Source organism: Mirounga angustirostris, unplaced genomic scaffold (assembly GCF_029215605.1).
Source record: "Mirounga angustirostris isolate CCGP_5_RB_7025 unplaced genomic scaffold, mMirAng1.0.hap1 SCAF_3, whole genome shotgun sequence".
Classification (NCBI taxonomy): domain Eukaryota; kingdom Metazoa; phylum Chordata; class Mammalia; order Carnivora; family Phocidae; genus Mirounga; species Mirounga angustirostris.
The window spans coordinates 80,205,381-80,223,175 of NW_026991711.1; positions in this window are offsets into that span (position 1 = coordinate 80,205,381).

Sequence of the window (17,795 nt, forward strand, 5' to 3'; positions counted from 1 at the left end):
AACACAAGCAAGGGGAGTGGGAGAGGGAGAAGCAGGCTTCTCGCCAAGCAGGGAGCCCGATGCGGGGCTTGATCCCAGGACCCTGGGATCATGACCTGAGCCGAAGGCAGACACTTAACGGCTGAGCCAGCCAGGTGCCCACCCCTCACCTTTTGTTTTAAGGGCAAATAAAACATCAGAATTGACAGAAGTTTTTGGAAACCAATGGACTCATTCCTATAGGCCAAGTCACTGGTCTATCTCATTTTAGTGAAAACAGTATATTAAATGTCATAATTCATCATTGTGTTTTTACATAAAGCTGCTCTTAAATCCTCAATGCTTCCTTCAAACATTCCCCACCAGGGCTGAATCCAGATGGTGGATTCCCACCATCACCAAGATCTCTGTAGTGTTATTATACTAGTTTCAGGTGTACAATATGATTCAACAATTCCATACATCACCTGGTGCTCATCCCAACAAGTGTACTTCTTAATCCCCATCACCTATTTAACCCATCCCCCACCCATCTCCTCTCTGGTAACCATCAATTTGTTATCTATAGTTAAGAGTCTGTCTCCTGCCTTGTCTCTCTTTTTTTTTCTTTTGCTCATTTGTTTTGTTTCTTAAATTCTACATATGAATGATATCATATGGTATTTGTCTTTCTCTGGCTGACTTATTTTGCTTAGCATTATACTCTCTAGCTCCATCCATGTTGTTGCAGATGGCAAGACTTCATTATTTTTTTATGGCTGAATAATATTCCATTATACACATGTATACCACATCTTTATGCATTCATCAGTCAATAAACACTTGGGCTGCTTCCATAATTTGGCTATTGTAAATAATGCTGCTATGAACATCAGGGTGCATGTATGCCTTTTTTTTAAAAAAGATTTTATGTATTTATTTGACAGAGAAAGAGAGAGAGCACAAGCAGGGGGAGTGGCAGGCAGAGGGAGAAGCAGGCTCCCCACTGAGCAGGGAGCCCAATGAGGGCTCCATCTCAGGACCCTGAGATCATGACCTGAACCGAAGGCAGATGCTTAACCGACTGAGCCACCTAGGTGCCCCTAGTTTTGCTTTTCTGAGGCAGATTGAATTTTCCTAAAGATGGCCCCCATATTATCCCCTGCAAGGTGCTGTTGACACCCTTTCTGTTAGTGGTGGTAGGTGAGGAAGATGGTACAAAATGAAGCTGGAGAGGTGGATAAAGGCAGATCAGTTACAGTGCTGTAGGCTATGCTAAAACTATGAATTTTGTTAAGCAGGAGAGTGATAGGATCCAACTGCTTTGTCTCTCTTTTATGTTGTGGGGAGGAGTTGGTAGCAATGGGTAGAAGAGCTTCAGTTGTTATTTTTAGCTCCAGAATAGGAGCTATTATCCTCATAGCCTGGGGATTCTCCTACCCAGGATATTACTTACCAAGGAAATGGGCCTGTTATACCACACAGGCAGAGCAGTATAGTAGGAAGGCTTAAGTTGGCCAAAGGGCTCTATGGACACTTATTTTTTTTTTATTATTATGTTATGTTAATCACCATACATTACATCATTAGTTTTTGATGAAGTGTTCCATGATTCATTGTTTGCGTATAACACCCAGTGCTCCATGCAGAACGTGCCCTCTTTAATACCCATCACCAGGCTAACCCGTCCCCCCACCCCCCTCCCCTCTAGAACCCTCAGTTTGTTTTTCAGAGTCCATAGTCTCTCATGGTTCGTCTCCACCTCCGATTTCTCCCCCTTCATTCTTCCCCTCCTGCTAGCTTCTTTTTTTTTTTTTTTTAACATATAATGTATTATTTGTTTCAGAGGTACAGATCTGTGAATCAGCAGTCTTGCACAATTCACAGTGCTCACCATAGCACATACCCTCACCAATGTCTATCACCCAGTCACCCCATCCCTCCCACCCCACCCCCCACTCCAGCAACCCTCAGTTTGTTTCCTGAGATTAAGAATTCCTCCTATCAGTGAGGTCATATGATACATGTCTTTCTCTGATTGACTTATTTCGCTCAGCATAACACCCTCCAGTTCCATCCACGTCGTTGCAAATGGCAAGATCTCATTCCTTTTGATGGCTGCATAATATTCCATTATATATATATACCACATCTTCTTTATCCATTCATCTGTCGATGGACATCTCGGCTCTTTCCACATTTGGCTACTGTGGACATTGCTGCTATAAACATCAGGGTGCATGTAGCCCTTCGGATCCCTACATTTGTATCTTTGGGGTAAATACCCAGTAGTGTAATTGCTGGACTGTACGGTAGCTCTATTTTCAACTTTTTGAGGAACCTCCATACTGTTTCCCAGAGTGGCTGCACCAGCTTGCATTCCCACCAACAGTGTAGGAGGGTTCCCCTTTCTCTGCATCCTCGCCAACATCTGTCATTTCCTGACTTGTTAATTTTAGCCATTCTGACTGTGTGAGGTGATATCTCATTGAGGTTTTGATTTGGATTTCCCTGATGCTGAGCGATGCTGAGCACTTTTTCCTGTGTCTGTTGGCCATTTGGATGTCTTCTTTGGAAAAATGTCTGTTCATGTCTTCTGCCCATTTCTTGATTGGATCATTTGTTCTTTGGGTGTTGAGTTTAGGAAGTTCTTTATAGATTTTGGATACTAGCCCTTTATCTGATATGTCATTTGCAAATATCTTCTCCCATTCTGTCAGTTGTCTTTTGGTTTTGTTCACTGTTTCTTTTGCTGTGCAAAGGTTTTTATTTTGATGGAGTCCCAGTAGTTCATTTTTGCCCTTGCTTCCCTTGCCTTTGGTGATGTTTCTAGAAGGAAGTTGCTGCAGCTGAGGTCGAAGAGGTTGCTGCCTGTGTTCTCCTTTAGGATTTTGATGGACTCCTGTCTCACATTGAGGTCTTTCAACCATTTTGAGTCTATTTTTGTGTGTGGTATAAGGAAATGGTCCAGTTTCATTCTTCTGCATGTGGCTATCCAATTTTCCCAACACCATTTGTTGAAGAGACTGTCTTTTTTCCATTGGACATTCTTTCCTGCTTTGTCAAAAATGAGTTGACCATAGAGTTGAGGGTCCATTTCTGGGCTCTCTATTCTGTTCCATTGATCTATGTGCCTGTTTTTGTGCCAGTACCATACTGTCTTGATGATGACAGCTTTGTAATAGAGCTTGAAGTCTGGAATTGTGATGCTGCCAGCTTTGCTGTTCTTTTTCAACATTCTTCTGGCTATTCGGGGTCTTTTCTGGTTCCATACAAATTTTAGGATTATTTGTTCCATTTCTTTGAAAAAAGTGGATGGTATTTTGATGGGGATTGCATTGAATGTGTAGATTGCTCTAGGTAGCATTGACATCTTCACAATATTTGTTCTTCCAATCCATGAGCATGGAATGTTTTTCCATTTCTTTGTGTCTTCCTCCATTTCTTTCATGAGTATTTTATAGTTTTCTGAGGACAGATTCTTTGCCTCTTTGGTTAGATTTATTCCTAGGTATCTTACGGTTTTGGGTGCAATTGTAAATGGGATCGACTCCTTAATTTCTCTTTCTTCTGTCTTGTTGTTGGTGTATAGGAATGCCACTGATTTCTGTGCATTGATTTTATATCCTGCCACTTGACTGAATTCCTGTATGAGTTCTAGCAGTTTTGGGGTGGAGTCTTTGGGGTTTTCCACATAAAATATCATATCATCTGCAAACAGTGAGTTTGACTTCTTTGCCGATTTGGATGCCTTTTATTTCTTTTTGTTGTCTGATTGCTGTGGCTAGGACTTCTAATACTATGTTGAATAGCAGTGGTGATAGTGGACATCCCTGCTGTGTTCCTGACTTTAGGGGGAAAGCTCTCAGTTTTTCCCCATTGAGAATGATATTTGCTGTGGGTTTTTCATAGATGGCTTTTATGATATTGAGGTGTGTACCCTCTATCCCTATACTCTGCAGAGTTTTGATCAAGAAAGGATGCTGTACTTTGTCAAATGCTTTTTCTGCATCTACTGAGAGGATCATATGGTTCTTGTTCTTTCTTTTATTAATGTATCGTTTCACATTGATTTGCAGTTGTTGAACCAACCTTGCAGCACAGGGATAAATCCCACTTGGTCGTGGTGAATAATCCTTTTAATGTACTGTTGGATCCTATTGGCTAGTATTTTGGTGAGAATTTTTGCATCCATGTTCATCAAGGATATTGGTCTGTAATTCTCCTTTTTGATGGGGTCTTTGGTTTGGGGATCAAGGTAATGGTGGCCTCATAAAATGAGTTTGGAAGTTTTCCTTCCATTTCTATTTTTTGGAACAGTTTCAGAAGAATAGGTATTAATTCTTCTTGAAATGTTTGGTAGAATTCCCCTGGGTAGCCATCTGGCCCTGGGCTTTTGTTTTTTTGGAGATTTTTGATGACTGCTTCAATTTCCTTAGTGGTTATAGGTCTGTTCAGGTTTTCTATTTCTTCCTGGTTCAGTTTTGGTATTTGATACATCTCTAGGAATGCATCCATTTCTTCCAGATTATCTAATTTGCTGGCATATAGTTGCTCATAATATGTTCTTATAATTGTTTGTATTTCTTTGGTGTTGGTTGTGATCTTTCTTTCATTCATGGTTTTGTTGATTTGGGTCATTTCTCTTTTCTTTTTGATAAGTCTGGCCAGGGGTTTATCAATCTTGTTAATTCTTTCAAAGAACCAGCTCCTAGTCAACAATCATTGATCTGTTCTACTGTTCTTTTGGTTCATTGATTTCTGCTCTGATCTTTATTATTTCTCTTCTCCTGCTGGGTTTAGGCTTTATTTGCTGTTCTTTCTCCAGCTCCTTTAGGTGTAGGGTTAGGTTGTGTATTTGAGACCTTTCTTGTTTCTTGAGAAAGGCTTGTATTGCTATATACTTTCCTCTGAGGACTGCCTTTGCTGCATCCCAAAGATTCTGAACAGTTGTGTTTTCATTTTCATTTGTTTCCGTGAATTTTTTTAATTCTTCTTTAATTTCCTGGTTGACCCATTCATTCTTTAGTAGGATGCTCTTTTAGCCTCCATGTATTTGAGTTCTTTCCGACTTTCCTCTTGTGATTGAGTTCTAGTTTCAAACCATTGTGGTCTGAAAATATGCAGGGAATGATCCCAATCTTTTGGTACCGGTTGAGACCTGATTTGTGACCTAGGATGTGATCTATTCTGGAGAATGTTCCATGGGCACTAGAGAAGAATGTGTATTCCGTTGCTTTGGGATGGAATGTTCTGAATATATCTGTGAAGTCCATTTGGTCCAGTGTGTCATTTAAAGCCTTTATTTCCTTGTTGATCTTTTGCTTAGATGATCTGTCCATTTCAATGAGGGAGGTTGTTGAAGTCCCCCACTATTATTGTATTGTTGTCGATGTGTTTCTTGCTTTTGTTATTAATTGCCTTATATAATTGGCTGCTCCCACGTTAGGGGCATAGATATTTACAATTGTTAGATCTTCTTGTTGGATAGACCCTTTAAGTAGGATATAGTGTCCTTCCTCATCTCTTATTACAGTCTTTGGTTTAAAATCTAATTTGTCTGATATAAGGATTGCCACCCCAGCTTTCTTTTGGTGTCCATTAGCATGGTAAATGGTTTTCCACCCCCTCACTTTCAATCTGGGGGTGTCTTTGGGTCTAAAATGAGTCTCTTGCAGACAGCATATCGATGCATCTTGTTTTTTTATCCAATCTGATAGCCTGTGTCTTTTGATTGGGGCATTTAACTCACTTACATTCAGGGTAACTATTGAAAGATATGAATTTAGTGCCATTGTATTGCCTGTGAGGTGACTGTTACTGTATATTGTCTGTGTTCCTTTCTGGTCTATGTTGCTTTTAGGGTCTCTCTTTGCTTAGAGGACCCTTTTCAGTATTTCTTGTAGGGCTGGTTTTGTGCTTGCAAATTCCTTTAGTTTTTGTTTGTCCTGGAAGCTTTTTATCTCTTCTTCTATTTTCAATGACAGCCTAGCTGGATATAGTATTCTTGGCTGCATATTTTTCTCATTTAGTGCTCTGAATATATCATGCCAGTCCTTTCTGGCCTGCCAGTCTCTGTGGATAGGTCTGTTGCCAATCTAATGTTTCTACCATTGTAGGTTACAGATCTTCTCCCGAGGTGCTTTCAGGATTTTCTCTTTGTCTATGAGACTCCTAAGTTATACTATTAGATGTCGGGGTGTTGACCTATTTTTATTGATTTTGAGAGGGGTTCTCTGTGCCTCCTGGATTTTGATGCCTGTTTCCTTCCCCAAATTAGGGAAGTTCTCTGCTATAACTTGCTCCAATATACCTTCTGCCCCTCTCTCTCTTTCTTCTTCTTCTGGGATCCCAATTATTCTAATGTTGTTTCATCTTATGATATCACTTATCTCTCGAATTCTGCCCTTGTGATCCAGTAGTTGTTTATCTCTCTCTTTTTTTTTTTTAAAGATTTTATTTATTTATTTGACAGAGAGAAAGCACAAGTAGGCAGAGAGGCAGGCAGAGAGAGAGGGAGAAGCAGACTCCCCAGTGAGCAGGGAGCCAGGATCCCAGGACCCAGGGATCATGACCTGAGCCGAAGGCAGCCGCTTAACCGACTGAGCCACCCAGGTGCCCCTATCTCTCTTTTTCTCAGCTTCTTTATTTTCCATCAATTGGTCTTCTATATCACTGATTCTCTCTTCTGCCTCATTTATCCTAGCAGTTAGAGCCTCCATTTTTGATTGCACCTCATTAATAGCCTTTTTGATTTCGACTTGGTTAGATTTTAGTTCTTTTATTTCTCCAGAAAGGGTTTCTCTAATAACTTCCATGCTTTTTTCAAGCCCAGCTAGTATCTTTAAAATCATCATTCTGAACTCTAGTTATGACATCTTACTAATGTCCGTATTGGTTAGGTCCCTGGCAGTCAGTACTGCCTCTTGTTCTTTTTGTTGAGATGATTTTTTCCATCTTGTCATTTTGTCCAAAGGAGAACAGATGAATGAGAGATCAAAATGCTAACAGGGTAACAACATCCCCAGAAAATATACACTAAACAAATCAGAAAAGACCTGAAACCGGAGTAAAAGAAAGGGAAAGAGTGAAAAAAGAAAAAAAAAAAAGAAAAAGAAAAAGATAAAACAAACAAAACAAAACAAAAAAACAGAATATGATCAATCAGGCTGGTGCATAGATCAGTGCCACACACTAGATTTGGGGCATATTTTGCTCTGTTAGAAGAAAGTGCCTCCCAAAATTTTAAAGAAAGAAAAACATATATGTACAAAAATAAGGGTTAATACAAGAAGGGATGGAATATGACTGTAATGATGAAAATTATAAAAGATTTTATAAAAGGAATTGATAAGATAAGAAGTTGGTTTAAAAAAAGAGAAGAGGATTTAAAAAAAAAAGGGGGGGAGAGAATGTGATCAGGCAGGAGACTAGAACAAAGCCATACACTAGAGATTTAGGGTATATTTTGATCTGTTAGAAGAAACTGTATTTCAAAATTTTAAAGAGAGAACAACATATATATATATATATATATATATATATATATATATATATATATATATATATACCAAAAATAAGGGTAACTACTATGAAGGGATAGAACATGACTGTAAAAATAAAAAATAAAAAATATTTTTTAAAAAAGGTATTGATAAGATGTTGGTTGAAAAAGGGAAAAAGAAAAATTAAAAAAAAAAACCTGAAAGACTAAAGAATCATGGGAAAAAAGTCATGAATTCTATGTGCAGTATTCCCCTAGCGCTGGAGTTCTGCCATTCTCATTGATCGGTAAACTTGGTCGTGGCTGGCTGTTCTTGCTGATCTTCTGGGGGAGGGGCCTGTTGCCATGGTTCCCAAATGTCTTTGCTGGAGGTGGAATGGCCCTGCCCTTGCCGGGTCTGGGCTAAGTAATCTGCTCGGGCTTGCTCTCGGGAGCTTTTGTTCCCTGCAAGCTTTCCACACAGCTCTGGAGGACAAGAGTGAAAATGGCGGCCTCCCAATCTCCACCCCGGAGGAGCCGAGAACTCGGGGCCCTGCTCCTCAGTGAGCCCCCAGAGAAAAGCAATCACTCCTGTCTCCCTGGTCTCTGGCCGCACTCCATGCTCACCTGGCCTGTGACCGAGCATTTCTATCTCTGGCACACGACCCCGTGTGGAGTCTCCAAACCCAGCAGATCCCTGCGGTGCACTCCCGCACCACTCCTCCTGGGGAGGAAGGGGAGTCTCCCTGGATCTGCCACTTGTTGGGTCCCTGCTGGAGGAGAAGTGGCCTGACTGTGCCGCGGATCACGGTTTATGGCAACCCCGAGCTGAGAGCCCGCTCCTTGGCTCCATCTCTGCAGCCGGCTTCCCTGCTCTGATACCTGGGAGCTCTGCCACACTCAGGCACCCCTGGTCTTTCTGTGACCCTGAGGGTCCTGAGACCACACTGTCCCAGGGAGGGGTCCACCCTCCACTTAGCCACTGGCGTGATGTCCCTCAGCGGAGCAGACTTCTAAAAGTTCCGATTTTGTGCTCCACTGCTCTATCACTTGCCAGAAACAGCTGACAGAGGCCCCCTCCCCTGCAGTCTATCTTCCCGAATATCGCCTCGGATTCACTTCTCCACACATCCTACCTTCCAGAAAGTGGTTTCTTTTCTGTTCAGAGAGTTGCTGCTATTCTTTTCTTCGATCTCCTGTTGAGTTTGTAGGTGTTCAGAATGGTTTGATCCCTATCCAGCTGAATTCCTGGGACCAGACGAAATCCAGGTCTCCTACTCCTCCGCCATCTTGGTCCACCCCTACCTCTATGGACACTTATTATCTATGTGATCTTGGATCAAGTTATGTTACCTTTCCAAGCCTCTTTTTCCTCATCTGCAAAATGGACATGATAATAGTCCCTACAGTGTAGAGCTGCTTACAGGGTTCACCAAGATAATGCATGCAGAAGGCTCCCATAGTGACTTACACACAGAGGGATCCAGTAGGCACATGAACTAAGATGGACTCTCATTGACTCCCAACCTGCTCAAAGTTTCTCTTAACTTCCTCCATCTTTCAAGAATTTTGAATGAGGATTTCACTGGGGTCCTGAGAACTATTCCATGCCAGAAGGCAGATAAACTCAATTCTGTCCTTGATTATCTTTGCAACATTAGGCAAGGGAATCTTTTTGAGATTCATTTCCTTCACCTGTAAAATGCCCAGATAATTTCTCAGGCTTATGATGAGAGTTAAGTGTGAAAGGGCTTTGTAGACAGTTCACTATTAACAAGTGTCAGATATTAATGCTCTTCTTAAATAACACTTGACCTTCCATGTTCCTAGAGATGTTCATGAGTGGAAAGAATCTGGAGCTGTGACCAAGGGTGGCATTCACTTGTAAAGATGAATGTGTGCTGGAGACTACAGCAGCCTTCTCGTTACACTTCATTTCCTAAAATCCCACGGCCTGACTGTGTTAGTATTCACATCGCATGAGTGAGACATGGCAAATGGGCTCTCCATCAGTTTGTAAGTTTGCCAGTTCTGCTCTTTCGTTGAACCTGTAATTACCTTTCAGAGGTTGGTCCAGGTGAAGCACAAAGGGTCCTGGAGAGGTCTGGCTGCAGTGCTTTATATGTAGTCCAGACCTAACTTCTCAGAACCATGGTTTTCCTTCCTACAAAATAGAAATATAGTAGTAAACCTACACCCCCCATTTAATTCCCACTGATGCTACAAAACTAAATGGAATTGTAAAAATTATGTAGGACTAGTCACGTATTTTTTAGGTTTTATTTTTTATGTTAATACATAAAAATCACTATGGAAAGTATTCTTGGAGAGTGTATTCACTTCAAGTAGAAGAAACTGAAATAAATATCTTTGGATTTCACAGACATTGACTGATCCCTCATTTATGAGAGACAGTATCACACAGTGGCTAAGATCACAAACTGTGGAGTCAGATTGATTGGGTCTGATTCCTGGCTCTGCTACTTAAAGCTAATTATGTGTACCTGGGCAATGTACTTACTCTCTCTGCCTCAGTTTTCCCTTCTACAAAATGGGATAATAGTACCTCCCTCTCAAGGTTGTTGTTAGGATTAATTGAGTTAACATATATAAAAGTGCTTAGAACAGTGTCTGACAAACAATAAGCACTAAATAAAGTCCTGTAGTCAGTGCCTAGCACAGTTTTCAGCACCATGTAGGGCTTCTACAACTGTGTTGTCTCCAATATTGCTTCTTTCCTTTTCTTTTTGAAAGTAGTTTTAGGCTTACAATAAAATTGAGAGAAAGAGAAAGATACCCCATATACAACCTCCTCCCACACATGCATAGCTTCCATTAACAACATCATTCACCAGAATGGTATGTTTTTTCTTTTTAACCAAGAATGACCCTACATTGACACATTACTATCATGCAAAGTCCATAGTTAACCATAGGATTCACTCTTGATGTTATATATTCAATGGGTTTGGACAAATGGACAATGATATATATCCATCATTATATCATAGAATATTTTCACTGTCCTTAAAAATTCTCTGTGCTTTGCCTATTCATTTATTCCCTCTCCTCATTCACTAGCGACCACAGATCATTTAACTGTCTCCATAGTTTTGCCTTTTCCAGAATGTCATATGGTTGGAATCATATAGTATGTAATCTCAGATTGGCTTCTTTCACTTAATAATATGTACTTAAGTTTCTTCTATCTCTTCATGGCTTAAGAACTCATCTCTTTCTTTTTTAAAACTCCTGGTATTCTTTTTTTAATATACTTTTTAAAATTTAAATTCAATTAGTTAACATATAATGTATTATTAGTTTCAGAGGTAGAGGTCAGTGATTCATCAGTCTTCTATAATACTCAATGCTCATTACATCATGTGCCCTCCTTAATGTCTATCACCCAGTTACCCCTTCCCTCCACACCGCTGCCCTCCAGCAACCCTCAGTTTGTTTCCTATGATTAAGAGTCTCTTATGGTTTGTCTCCTTCTCTAGTTTTGTCTTGTTTTATTTTTTCCTCTCTTCCCCTATGATCCTCTGTTTTGTTTCTTAAATTCCACATAGGAGTGAGATCATATGATAATTGACTTGCTCTGATTGACTTATTTCATTTAGGATAATACCCTCTAGTTCCAGCCACATCACTGCAAATGGCAAGATGTCATTTTTTTTTTTTTTTTTTTATGACTGAGTAGTATTCCATTGTATATATATATACACCACATCTTCTTTATCCATTCATCTGTCAATGGACATCTGGGCTCTTTCCATAGTCTGGCTATTTTGGACATCACTGCTATAAAATTGGGGTACAGGGGCCCCTTCGGATCACTACATTTGTATCTTTGGGGTAAATACCCAGTAGAGCAATTGCTGGGTTGTATGGTAGCTCTATTTTTAACTTTTTGAGGAAGCTCCATACTGTTTTCCAGAGTGGCTACACCAGCTTGCATTCCCAGCAACAGCATAGGAGGGTTCTCCTTTCTCTGCATCCTCACCAACATCTGTTGTTTCCTGACTTGTTAATTTTAGCCATTCTGACTGGTGTGAGGTGGTATCTCATTGTGGTTTTGATTTGTATTTCCCTGATGCTGGGTGATGTTGAGCATTTTTTCATGTGTCTGTTGGCCATTTGGATGTCTTCTTTGGAAAAATGTCTGTTCATGTCTTCTGCCCATTTCTTGATTGGATTATTTGTTCTTTGAGTGTTGAGTTTGGTAAGTTCTTTATAGATTTTGGATACTAGCCCTTTATCTGATAGGTCATTTGCAAATATCTTCTCCCATTCTGTTGGTTGTCTTTTGGTTTTGTTGACCGTTTCCTTTGCTGTGCAAAAGCTTTTTATCTTATCTTCATTTTTGCCTTTGTTTCCCTTGCCTTTGGCGGCATGTCTACATGCTGTGGCTGAGGTTGATAGCTCATTTTTTATTAGCACTGAATAATATTCAATTGTCTGAAGGTACCACAGTTTATTTATCCATTCATCTACTGAAGGACATCTTGGTTGCTTCCAAATTTTGGCAATTACGAATAAAGCTGCTGTAAACAGCCATATGCAGGTTTTTGTGTGGACATAAGTTTTTGCCTTCTTTGGGTAAATACCAAAGAGCACGATTGCTGAATCATGTAGTAAGGGTATATTTAATTTTAGAGAAACCCCCAAACTGTCTTCCAAAGTGGCTGTAACATTTTGCATTCCCACCAGCAATGAATGAGAGTTCCTGTTGCTCACATCCTCACTAGGATTTGGTGTTGTCAGTGTTTTGGAATTTAGCAATTCTAATAGGTATATAGTGGTTATCTTATTGTTGTTTTAATTTGCATTTCCCTGATGACATGTTATATGGAGCATCTTTTCATGTGTTTATTTGCCATCTGTGTATCTTCTTTGGTGAGGTGTCTGTTAAGGTCTTTTTTTTTTAATTTAATTTAATTTTATTATGTTAGTCACCATACAATACATCATTAGTTTTTGATGTAGTGATAAGGAGGGCATGTACTGCATGGAGCACTGGATGTTATACAAAAACAATGAATTCAGGTCTTTTTTTTTAAAGATTTTATTTATTTATTTGTCAGAGAAAGGGAGAGAGAGAATGAGAGAAAGAGAGAGCGAGAAAGACAGCACAAGTAGGGAGAGTGGCAGGCAGGCAGAGGGAGAAGCGGGGTCCCTGCTGAGCAAGGAGCCTGATGTGGGACTTGATCCCAGGACCGTGGGATCATGACCTGAGCTGAAGGCAGATGCTTAACTGACAGAGCCACCCAGGTGTCCCTCTGTCAAGGCCTTTGGCCCATTTTTAAAATTACACTGCTTTCTTATTGTTGAGTTTTAAGAGTTCTTTGTTTACTTAGATAAGAGTCCTTGATCCGATGTGTCCCTGTTGTTTCTTTATGCTTGTCCTCCTTGTCCCACTGAGCTGACTTGACTTAGACATATCCCCTGTAGTAAGGAGTCAGACTCCTTTTTAATGTTTGCTGACAGCTTTTAAGCATCACTTATCTCTTTTCTTTCTGTCCCAGATTTGAAAAAGATAATAAGAAAGCCCGGATAGTCTCTCTTTTGGAATCCTCAACCCATCCCCACCCGTACCATAGTACAAGCCCAAGCCACTTTCCTTTCTCTGCTCTCACAGCCATTTTGGACCTGCTTGGGAGCAGAAAGTCTCATTACATGAGTAATAAACCTTTCCATACCTTCTTGGTGTGTGTAATTTGATATCACCAAATTTTGGGTGGGGTCCATTCTGTTTAATCAGAGTGGCTGCAACACCCTCTCTCTAATAATGCGCTATGTGAAATAGTCAATTACTGCTTATGGAAGATCTAACTGAATAATATATAAATAGAATGGCTGCTACCTTCTGGAGAATTCAAATGGGCAAGACCGGGGCACCTGGGTGGTTCAGTCAGTTGATTACAGCTCTTGATTTCAGCTTAGGTTCTGATCTCAGGGTTGTGAGAGTGAGCCCTGCATTAGGCTTGCACTCAGCTCAGAGTCTTGTCTCTCCCTCTGCTCCTCCCCCTGCTTGCACTCTCTTTCTCTCTCTCAAATAAATAAATAAATCTTAAGAAAAAAGGGTGGGGCTAGACAGTACAAATTTGCCCTGTTGTCTCAAAGCTGTCACTTTTCGGTGGTAAAAACAGGACACATATTGAGGACCTAACCATTCTGGAGATAGTCTAAGTATTTGGTTTTAGTATCTGAAGATTGGAGCAGCTTTCTGGACTTGCCCCCATGGAAGCTGTTTGAACATTTGGTGGTTAGAGGAGGTACCTTTCTCCTGAGAAAACCCTACATTCTGTCCTTATTTGACCCCAACTGCTAAGGAGGGCAAGGTTGCTGGTTCTGAGCATAAGTCCTTTTTTTCAAGAATTTAAGAGGCTAGATTCTCAGACCCCCTATAGAAAATGTTTAATAACACTAGAAACATGTTATCACACACTTGATGAGATATGGTTTAAATAAGTATTAATATCTCTTTCCTTTTGAGATGAAGAGAGATTATCATCATTGCTCCCTTACATTTGAAAGAATTGCAGTATAGAGTGGTTAAATGAGTTGTCCATGAATATGTTTGGATGGAGGGTCTGACCCTAGACCTGTGCTTTTTCTGCCAGGTCACACCACCTAATGCACAGGGTGACCATGTATCCCAGTTAGTTGAGGACATTCTGGTTTATGCCTCTTATCTCAGCACAATTATTAATAGTGCCTTATTTTATTTTCGTAAGTGTCCCAGTTTGAGTGATAAATTATATGGTTACCCTCCTAATACAGAAGATGATAGGATATTTTTAGGTGACTAAGTCTGCAGTGATTTGCATTAGTGCTTATTATTGTTCTTATTAGATTCAGATTAAGTTAATTTGGGGAAACTGGTACTTTGCAAAGATCATTAGAGGATTTCAGGGTCCAGAAAGGCCTCCCTGGCCTTCTTCCCCTTGCTTCAGGGTTGAACTTTATGTTTAATGTAACTCTTATCAAGGTTGCTGAAGGACTTTCTTATTTAACAGATCTAAACCAACACTGTCTTTTTAGCAGCTTCTTGAGAAAGCAGCATTGGAAAAATCCTACATCTGGTCGTGTGTGTGTATGTGCATGCTCACACGAGTGAGCATGCCAGCTTGGAAACATTTTCCTTCAGAAAAGTCATCTCTAAGCTAATGGAAAGTTGTAATGATCATCATGAGAATGACATTGATAATAGTAGCTACCAATTCTTGAGTGCTTACTATGTATAATGAACAATACCTATCACTTAATGTGTATTAACTCTTCCAATTTTTACAACAATAATATTAGGTGAGATAAATTTTACAGAGGAGGAAACTGAAGTACAGAGAGAGAAAGTTATTTATACAAGCCTTTACAGCTAAATCAATTCAAACTGAGTAGGTAAGGAAACAGCCCTGGCAGCTGATAGGTAGGCCAAAATGTTCCCAACTGAGCATGAACAATTTTCACAGACTCTAACCAAGACTCAGATACATCCACTCTGTGGCTAGGGTGGAACAGGATGGAAATACAACTACTTGGTTCATGCATGTCTGATCCTAGAAAGAGACAAGGATGCTCTGCAACTAGAAAGAACTAAATATTCCTTTCTTCCAGCTAACGTGAGTTTCTTTATCCATGATGGCTTTAGCCCTCTTTAATTCTCCCATCTCCTAGATAAAAATTACCAAGATAGCCAAACACCAATTTGCCCTTGCTTCTTGATGGCATCCAATTAAAACTGACTCTTGCTCCCCCGGACCTTCCTTAGAATCTCCCAGGATGAACCAGATCCTAAAATGAGACCCTCCCCTGAGAGCCCCATGATTTTCTTGGTGTGCTCTTTCCTTTGAAGCGGCAAGTTAACTCAATCTTGCTTGTTTGACTGAAGGTGTGTTCCTGATGCTCTTTGGTTGGTGGGCGTTGATGATGCCCAAGTAGGTTGACTCCAGGGCCTATATCTATTAGCACTATTACAAACTGCCTTCCTTCTTCCATTTCACTTGGAAGAGAAAGTAGATTTTAACAGAACGGGAAAAATACCGAACATTCATGGCGACTTAAAATTTTTCCACTTTCTTTACATGTTCAATGGAGACTTTCATAAAATTATAAATGAAAGAACACATTATGAATACTTCCTCTGAAGGGAAAAAAAGAGGTCTTATCTAGAAGTAAAATTTTGGAGTCTATATCCTTCTAAGGGAGACTACTTTTTATATAAAGTTTGAGAATGAAGAGGAGAGAGATTATTTCTCTGTGTGCTCAACTTATAAATTATAATGGCCATTAATGACTACTTATTACTCTATCAATCAATTAACACACCTCAACCTGGGCCCAGTCAGTTCCTTTTCTGATTTGTTCACTATTTGATGAGTTTTGAGAGCCTGTTATTTGTCTAAAAGTAGAATAAGCTCTATGAGGAATATAAAAGAACTAGAGGACAGTACACCTGACAGTAATATAACTATGTTAATTACCTCTCCCCTTACCCCACCCCCCCAAAAGAACTAGAAGACACTATCCCTACTGGTTGAGTAGTTGGATAAACCTGTTTTCTGTTCTCTTGAAGGAAAGCATGGGCAGACTGCCACCCCTGGGATAGCCTACAGGAGGATCTTCTCAAAGGCCAAGAATTTGAGTGAATGCAGAAATTAGGGCATTACCTCTATTTGCTACTTTCTACAAATTTGCAAAGTTAACTTTTACTCCATTCTGAGTGCTTTCAAGTTAATGTTGTATTATTACTACCTTTTATTTCTTTATGGTTATATAAGCATGGATAAAAGTAAGGAAGACTGCATACCAGTTTGGTAATATAGGTTACCTGGAGTGGGGGGAAGGGAGAAGCAAGCAACAAAGAAAAAAGGTTGCATACAATATACAAAAATAGACTCAAATGGATTAAAGACCTAAATGTGAAACCTGAAACCATAGAAATCTTAGAAGAAAACACAGACAGTAATTTCTCTGACATCAGCCATAGTAACATTTTTTAGGATATGTCTCCTAAGGCAAGGGGAATGAAAGCAAAAATAAACTTTTACACAGCAAAGGAAGCCATCAAAAACAAAAAGACAACCTACTGAATGGGAGAGGATATTTGCAATGATTTATCTGGTAAGGGGTTAGTATCGAAAATACATAAAGAACTATACAATTCAACACCAAAAAAACCCCGAAACAATCTGATTAAAAAATGGGCAGAGGACCTGAGTAGACATTTTTCCAAAGAAGACACTTACAAACAGATACATGAAAGGATGCTCAACATCACTAATTATCAGGGAACTGGAAATCAAAACCACAATGAGATATCACCTTATGCTCGTTATAATGGTTAAAATAAAAAACACATGAAACAACAAGTATTGGTGAGGATGTGGAAAAAAAGGAACCCTTGTACACATTGGTGGGCATGGGAATTGGTGCAGCCACTGTGGAGAACAGTATGGAGGTACTTAAAAAATTAAAAACAGAAATGCCATATGATCCAATAATTCCACTACTGGGTACCCAGGGAAAATGAAAACACTAATTCAAAAAGATAAATGCACCCTATGTTTATTGCAGCATTATGTACAATAGCAAAGACATGGAAACAACCTAAGTGTCTATCAATAAATAGTTAAGGAAAATGTGGTATATACACACAATGGAATATTACACAGCCATAAAAATGATGAGATCTTGCCATATGAGACAACATGGATGGACCTAGAGGGTATTATGCTAAGTGAAATAAGTCAGACTGAGAAAGACAAATACCATGTAACCACTCATAAACGGAATCTAAAAAAATGAATAAACAAAAAGCAGAATCAGAACTATAAATACAGAGAACAAACTGATGGTTGCCAGAGGGGAGGGGGGGGAAGGGGTTGGGCAAGATGAGTGAAGGAGAGTGGGAGATACAGGCCTCCAGTTATGGAATAAGTAAGTCACGGGAATAAAAAGCAGAGCATATGAATATGGCCAATGATGTAATAATCACATAATGGGGCAGAGGGTAGCTATACTTGTGGTGAACGTAGCAAAATGAATAAACCTGTCAAATCACTAAGTTGTACACCTGAAACTATGTAACATCGTGTGTCAACTATACTTAAAAAAATGGTTAAGATGAGAAAAAAAAGATTACATATAAAAATATAATATACATAGTATAATATGACCTCATTTATTAAAATTATATATGTATGTGAGTGTTTTTTTTTAAAGATTTTATTTATTTATTTGACACAGAGAAAGAGAGAGAACACAAGCAGGAGCAGCAGGCAGAGGGAGAGGGAGAAGCAGGCTCCCTGAGGAGCAGGGAGCCGGACGCAGGGCTCAATCCCAGGACCCTGGG